Raw genomic sequence first — 8,874 nt, 5'->3', positions numbered from 1 at the left:
AAATCAAGTAGCTTGCTTTAAACAATAACATTTATTTCGAACGCACCCATGCCACAATAAAAACACACTACTGTGAAATTTATATTTGGTGATTTTATGTACCTGCGATAACAGCGCTTCTCAAATGCGCTTGTGTTGTTAAGCTCTCTAAGGTGTTATTGCGTTTTTGTTTTCTTACATGTTAATTTTATATATGATTTTGTAATTCATTCATGAATATATATTTAGCCATGTAATATATCATTCTGCAGCGCGTTTATCGTTCTATCGACTTGTGTTATGCGTTATTCTCAATCGTCTCATTCATTTCTTTTGCAGGTTTTCGACAGCATAGACAAAATTTACATCCGTATTATTTTTTGTTCTAGTTTAAACTAGGCCGAACAGCTGCCTAAACAGCTTGTGATATCAATGATGCGTGTATCTCAGAAACCACAACGGTGATTCAAAAATTTCGCAATGGTAACAAGAGCCTCCAAGATTAAGATGGTCGCAGCAGGCCTACTGCGGTTATTAATGAATAATTGAAAGCTTTCATTGATGCATATCCTAGCAAAATCTTTTTGTTTAACTGGAGGTCAACCATTGAAAAATCGTTCGCTTTTTAAAGTAAATAGGAAATCTAAAATGAATTGAACGATGATAAAAGAACGTCGTTTTAAGGCGTCCTCTACGTCTCTTCTGCGCAGCAAAAACGACTCATTTTCCGTGACGTGTGATTAAAAGTGGATCTTCTACGAAAACCGGCGACGTTCAGCACAGTGGTTGGATGTCGGAGAAGCTCCACAACACTTCCTCAAGCCAGAGTTGAACCAGAAAAAACTATGCTGGCTCTTTGGTGGTCTGCGGCCAGTCTCATCAATCACAGCTTCTTGAATTCGGGGGAGAAGTATTTCCGATAAAGTGAAAACTTCATCAGAAGCTCCAAGGTATATGACCGAGTTTGGTCAATATGAAGGGACTACTTCTCCTCCATGACAACGCTCAGCCGCATGTTGATCAACTGACCCTGCAGAAGCTGGAAGAATTAGTCTACGAGAATCTGCCTCATCCGCCATATTCACCGAGCCTTTCGTCCACCAATTATCTCTTTTTAAAAGGATCTCGAAAACTTCCTGCGCTGAAAATCTTTCAAAAGCCGAGATGATGCCAAATCGGCCTTTAATGACTTCATCATTTCAATAACTCCGGATTACTATGCTAATGGGATAAATACAATTGTTTCTCATTGGCTAAAATAACCCCGTTTGAATAAAACTTACAACATTTTAAACATTTCCTTTTTAATTACACCTTGTGTTCAACCTTCTTAAAAGAAGACATACCTGTTTTTAAACGATTGTAATTAAAACAACTAGAGCGATAATCGTCATTATAATCATATGAAAAGACAAGATATTATACCGAAAACTTATTTTAAAATACATAATTTAAAACCAAAATTAAAATAAAAAAGTACGCAAGAATTTCCATGCCCACCAATATATATATATATATATATATATATATATATATATATATATATATATATATATATATATATATATATAATGGTAAAAGCTCAAAGATGCTTCTAGGATAGTGATTTAACGGTTCTGAGGCTTTTTGAAGCATAAAAACGATGTTACTTTTTGTATTCGATATTTTATTATTTATTGATTTTAAATTAAACCTATTAAGCCTCTATTTTACTTTCCACCTATTAATACAATAAAACAACCACCCAATCTCTCAGCCATAGTTACCCGCAAAAACAAACCCGACACATTACAAAATAGTAATTATAGATGAAATAAACCGCGGTTCCTCATATGAATATACTTAAGTACCATACCACTATTCAATATACCTGAAACTTACACTCATATCAAACCGCCACATAATGTCATATATATATATATATATATATATATATATATATATATATATATATATATATATATATATATATATATATTTCTACAGTGGAAGAATATATTGGAGAAACTCTGACACGTTTTCGAATCAGCCTAAACAATAATAAAACGGCAATTAGACAAAAGTCCCACACCTACTAGCAAACCACTTCAATTTGCATGAACAGACAATAGACAATATAGGATGCCTCCTAATAGACTCAAATTTCCCATAAACAAAATTACGAAAACAAAAAGAAATACAATGGATCATCCGATTAAACACACATAAGACAAGTCTTTACACAGACCGTGGGCCACTTAAACTCTACAAATACTTTAAAAATATAATATAGGTAAGCAAATATCATACACTTAAATATATACTTCTACGTATGTATAAATCTGTTTTGTTCTATATTGATTTCAATATGTATATTACACTTTTCGTTTTATAGCAAACACACGTATCATTTTCTTGTGATTAAAACTATTCTTCTTCTTCTTCTTATTATTATTATTATTATCATTATTAATATTATCACCATTAATACTATTATTTTCGTTACACCTAACCTTCTATCTGTACAATTTATATGTATATGTATATATATATATATATATATATATATTATATATATATGTGTGTGTGTGTGTGTTAATCATTGTTAGCTTAATATCTCTATTGTTCAATCACTTTATTTAATGTGTGTCTTTAAATAGTGATTATTATTTGTGCTTGATAAGTTAAGTATATGCATATGCGCCTATGTATGTTTATATATGAATACGTATGCATATATCTGTATATATAAGTCTGTATATTATTTATATATGTATATGTGTGTTGGTTTTATATGTAGAAATGTATATATTTTTGTGTATGTGGGTGTGTAATGGCGTAAATATATATATATATGTGTGTGTGTGTATATGTATATGTATATAATATTTACTAGGTTTGTAACTTGCTTGATTTCTGTCAACGATCAGTTGTATTTACATATGAATATGTATGATGATATGTATATCTATGTATATGCATATGTTGTATATATATGTGGGTATATCTGTGTTTATCTATTAGTGTGCAAATATATATATATATATATATATATATATATATGCATTTGTATATACATTTATATGCATGTATGTATATGCTGGTATGAATACGCACGCAAAGCTGTAAGTGAGGACCTACATATTAATCATGTATAAATACTTACTAGACTACCCGAGACCCGTTGGGTCAGTATGTTATATTAGCTATGGAATTCATGTATGAACTAGACGCTTGTGACGTAAGGAAAATTATTTTTTCACATAACAGAAACATTTCTATGAAAGTATATTAAAATGAAAAATCACGGACGAATCACACAAATATGAAAAGAAATCGTCCCTATTCGTGTAAAGTTACCTATTTCTTCAAATAATCCCACAAATAGAAAATTAATCATCATTTTTTTTACGAATCGAGCGCCGACGAAAGTCATTTAGGAGCAAAAACGCACATGAACCTTCCGATGAGAAATATAAGAATGAAAAAACCCATATTGGAATCCTTCAACCAAGTTATAGAAACTTAAATCTAAAAAAAATAATTAATAACACCCGAAGCAAAAAAGTAAAACCTTAATAAATAAAATTTAAAATAAAAACAATATTAAAACGGATTAGTAAATATGTTAACAAATTCACCGTTTTCACACAACTATTTTGTATCTAGAAATGTAAACAAAAATAAAAAAAGAAGGAAGGAATGAAAAGGGACGGATAGAGAGTAGAATTAGTAGTAGTAGTAGTAGTAGTAGTTTGGGCTTTACAACAATTGTTCTTATGTTTGTCAACGAGTTAAACTTGTTTAGTTGTAAGAAAATAGCGACAGTATAGTTGGAATAAAGAATAGTTGGAAAACGCCCCTACTTTTCCCATGTTAAATAATATTACAGTGCCAGGTCAAAATCTGCAAAAAAGCGATTTGTGTTTATTTGTTTATGTTGTTATGTGTTAATGTTTGTGCGCGCATGCGCAACCGGATGTCGTAAACCGGAAAGTGGGTTACATCACTCATTACAAGTTCATTTGCGTTTTATAATTATATAGATTCATATTTTTTCATTATTTATAATTTATATATATATATATATTTATATATAATCATAATTCATATATATTTATATATTTTTCTATTATTATAATTTATATAGATTTATATATATATATGCGTGTATAATTTGTATGTATATTTCTCTATGATATATATATATGTGTAGGTATATATGTATATTTCTATCAATGTAATGCATATATATGTTGATGTGCATATCTTTGTGCTGCCTTAAATGCTCATGTATTCGGATCTATGCATGTACATGTGTATATGTATGCATATATATGTTTGTGTAAATATGTGTGTGCGCTTGTGTGTATGCATGTGTGCCTATGGGTATGTATGCATGCATGTATATGTACGAGGAGCGTGCAATGTAATGCCACTGCCCCACTTCCCATAGCAGTAGAGCAACGAAACCTTGCAGAGTTATTAGTCTTTCTCTACATAGGAACTACTCAGGGTTATGCATTTCTTTCATCGTTTGCTGCAGCTATTGAAACCGTATTTGTAGAACACACACAGTTTTGTCCTATATCCACGACGTGACTTCAGAAATCAAGGCTGCATCATCTGGGAAACGCTTTCCTTTAAAAAAAAAACTTCATGGCTTGGAAGAGGTGAAAGTCAGAGGGTGCAACGTCAGGAGAGTAGTGAAGATATGACAGGACTTCATAACCACACGCCCGTGCTTCTGATTTGGCGACATGCGAGTTGTAGACCGGAGCGTTGTCTTGCAGGAGGTGAGTACCTTTGCTGATCTTGCCCTTCCTCTTGATTTTGAAAACTTCCCTTTATTTCCTCAAAAGTGAAGCATAATAGGCTCCTGTAATTGTTGTGTCCTTTGCCAGGAAATCTGCCATCACTACCCCGTCCTTGTCCCAAAAGATTGTGAGCATGATCTTGCCAGCGGAGGGATGCACCCTTGCCTTCTTTGGAGGTGGTGCGTCCATGTGCTTCCACTGCATTGACTGGGCTTTGGTCTCTGGATCATAGGGATGGACCCAGTTTTCATCCTGTGTAATCCGTCTTTTGAAAACTTTGACTCATCTTTTTGGAACATCTCCAAATTCATCTTCGAGCACTCAACGCTTTCTCGCTTCTGGAATGGTATGAGCAACATGGGAATCCATCTGGCAGACACCTTATGCATATGAAAATGGTCATGAATGATAATTTCCACATGCCCTATACTAATCTAGACATCTTGTGATATTTGGTGAATAGTAATGCGCCGATCTTCCCAAATTGCAGCCTAAACTTTTCGGACAGATGCCTCATCAATGACAGAAGGGGAGCTGTTTCTACAGACTTCCGACTATGTTTGAATTCACAATGGTAGCGTTTTACAAGGTCATATGATGGGGCATTATCACCATAAGTTGATTTCATTTCATTAAAAGTCTCCTGTGGTGTGCATTCTTTCAAATACAAACACCGGATCACTGCCCGACATTCAACAGACTCCATTTCACACCTGACTCAGTTCAACCACCTGTAAAACAGATACCACAATTAGTTGTGAGGTATAATTTGCCACATAAGCCGTAGAGATATAACCATTGCACATGCAAAATATTTTCTTGATCAGACACCTGGAAGTGGGTCAGGGACATTAGATATTGCACGCCCCTCGAATGCGTATGATTGTGTATGGTTGTCATCGTCTGGTGTGGACGTGTGTTTAAAGAACACATATGTCTTAGCGTCATACTATGCGTCTCCTAGACAAATCAACTCCACGTGCACGTCGTGACCACTGTCACGCAGACGGAGCTCTGTTGAACAGCGGGCGTCGTGCACCCTATAACTGGACCTCTTCTGGCTTGTGGGCCAATGTTCTTTTAACCAAAGGCTAAGGGTGAGGTAACCTTGACAGATACATCCAGAGGAGCTTAGGCCCTGTAAGGTGCGGCATACATGACACACTGGCGTGTGGAATATGCTCTGGTGCCCAGCAACTATAGTCCCAGTGATGGATCAAATTTTTTTTTTATTACATTTTCACCCCAAACAAGGCACATTGCCACTCAGGTGTAGGGGGCTACTATCAGGGTCAGCAACTACGGGGACACTATGTAGGGATTGGGGCAGCAAGATGTCGGTTTACGTTGCACTTGAACTTCTGCATGTCAGTACAGTTAGGGAAGCATGATCCTGGAATGGAATTCCACAGTCTAGCGGTTCTGGGGAAGAAACTACTGGAGTAGAAGAATCTTTTGCATCTAGGGATCTCTACTGTGTGGGGGTGGGATTTAGCTGCCTGTCGGGTTTGTCGAGGGTGTCTGCGTCGTGGGGGCACAAGTGTCTGCAGTTCTTCAGAACACTCACCATTAAAATACTTGTAGAACAAGCAGAAGGATGCAACGTTTCGTCGATGGGACAGAGGCTGAAGCTTAGATGCCAGTTCAGGGACTATCAGATTGGCTACTTTTTTTTAACCTTGTCTAGGAGCAAGAGACTAGTAGTAGACGCACCAGCCCAAATGTGGCAACAATACTCCATACATGAGCGAATGGTGGCCTTATAGAGATACATGATACTTTCAGGTGTCAGTAGTTTTCTAGCACGGTAGAGAGAGCCTACCTTTTTTGCAGCGACCCTGGCAATGTTTCAATATAATTGTTCCAGCTCATGTTTCCTGTGAACGTTAGGCCAAGCAGTTTGAAAGATGTTCTCTCAGACGGGGAGTCACTGGCCATTGCTATTGGTGGCAGAGAAGGTTTCTTGTAGTTATTGAAGGAAACCAGTTTGGTTTTGGCAGCATTGAATGTGACCATCCACTTATGTCCCCATTCCACTACAGATTGGAGGTCGTCCTCTTGTGTTTTTGCCATTTCTTTAGATATGTGTTCATTTGGTGGGTGGAGAGGGCTCTGTAAGCCGGGGTGAAGCCAACCTCTCTAGGAGAAGGAAAACCCTGATATAAAACCTGCGGCGACTGCTGCATCCAATGACGTTTAATCGCTCTTCTTTTTGGTTCACTATGGCAGTTGTTCAGAGAGTGGGCTTGTCTCGGTGCAAAGTCTTTCCTCACTATAAAAAGCTTCAAACACAAGCATTACTTGTTATGCAATCGAATACACATTTTAACATCAGTGTGTATCTCGATAACAAAAAGGCTGGTTGTAGCCTAAAACGGCAAACGAAAACTGAATAGGGACTGATGTGGATATGGGCGTAAATGAAAATAAATGTTCTGGAGCATCCAAGGTCTGGTCCAGCAGGTGTTCAGGGCACCACAACCGTCATGGTCATCGGCAGATGTGCAGGACTGTAGAAGGTTCATAGAAGAGACCGTCCGGCAGATGCTGCTAGTGGCGCTCATATCTGTCTCATTTGAGCCAGAAATGTATTAAGTAATAGAAATATTCAAGAACAAGTTTGCTGCAGTTATCATGAGTATATATATATATATATATATATATATATATATATATATATATATATATATATATATATATATATACAGAGAGAGAATGAATGATAAAAATTTATATTCTAAAATTCATGATGTTGACCATCTCATTATTTATTACTTTAAATCAGTCGATTCATACAATTCTTGATAGTATCTGTTTTGAAGCGCCAAACCGATCACTTAATTATTATATCAATTAGTGAATCTATTATGCCCTTTACTCACCAGAAAAAATAGCAACAATCAATCTGTCAAAAGGAATTGAAATGTGATTTGACATGGTGAAATCCGAAAATTGGAAAAGAATATGCAGTTAACTTTATATTTTCCAGTACGCCATATTGAATTTTATCAAACAAAGACATTAAACCAAACTATTCGTATTAAAATTTTTAATTAATTTATGAATATTCTACCAACATTTTCTATTTAATAATTAGTAAATTTATTAATTCTAAGTCATGCATTAATACTTATAAAAATAATATCCACAAACCATAACATATTACATATATGTTTGCATATACGAAACTAAACTAAGCTAAAAAAAACTATTCATACTAAGAATTTTAATTATTTATGAATCTTCTATCAAAATAGTCTATTTAATAATTATTAAATTTATTAATTCTAAGGTATGTATACATACTTATGAGAATATTATCACCACACAATAGCATAGTATATATATATATATATATATATATATATATATGATGGACTCTCCCTCGATTTTCGACGTATGAGACTCCGACAATTGATCTGAAGGTCTAGAACTCAGCGTGTCGACATTCACTTAGACGTATGTGTTTTTTTAGTCCTGCTAGCGACTTGCAATCGCGACCAAAGTGGTGACAAACATATAAATGAGAGAATTTAGCTCCACACTGCTCAGTATTATTTTTTGACTTGACTCTCGCTTCTTTCAGTTTTTCGATGCAAAACGCCGAGAACTCCTTGATTTTTCTGTCACACATGTCTATCCACTTCCTTCTGTCTTTTGCAGGTAGCTCAATGGTATTATATCCAATATTTAGAACCTGCAAATTAGATTTTATTTTGTCTTTGTAACGCAACCATGGTCGTCCCACGTTTCGACGGCCTCTGTCTTATTGGCCATACAGGAGTTGCTTCGGTATCCTATCATCATCCATTCGCATCACATGACCCGCCCATCGAAGCTGCGACTGGATTAAGAAGCTTTCGATGTTGCTGATTTTACAAAGTGTGAATAATTTCGCATTTGATATTTTGTCTTTCAAAGTAAAACCGCAAATGGCATGTAGACACCTCTTATGGAAGACGTCAAGTTGCGAAATTTGTTTTCGGTACGGGGTCCACGACTCCGAGGCATACAAAAGTGTGGACAGTACCACAGCCTTATATACATGAATTTTTGTCTTCAGGCTTAAAACCCGAACATTCCATAATCTTGTGTGCAG

This window comes from Euprymna scolopes, chromosome 5 (assembly GCF_053919585.1).
Source record: "Euprymna scolopes isolate OS-2025 chromosome 5, ASM5391958v1, whole genome shotgun sequence".
Classification (NCBI taxonomy): Eukaryota; Metazoa; Mollusca; class Cephalopoda; order Sepiida; family Sepiolidae; genus Euprymna; species Euprymna scolopes.
The sequence above is the reverse complement of the archived record's forward strand: the minus strand, read 5'-3'. Positions refer to the sequence as shown.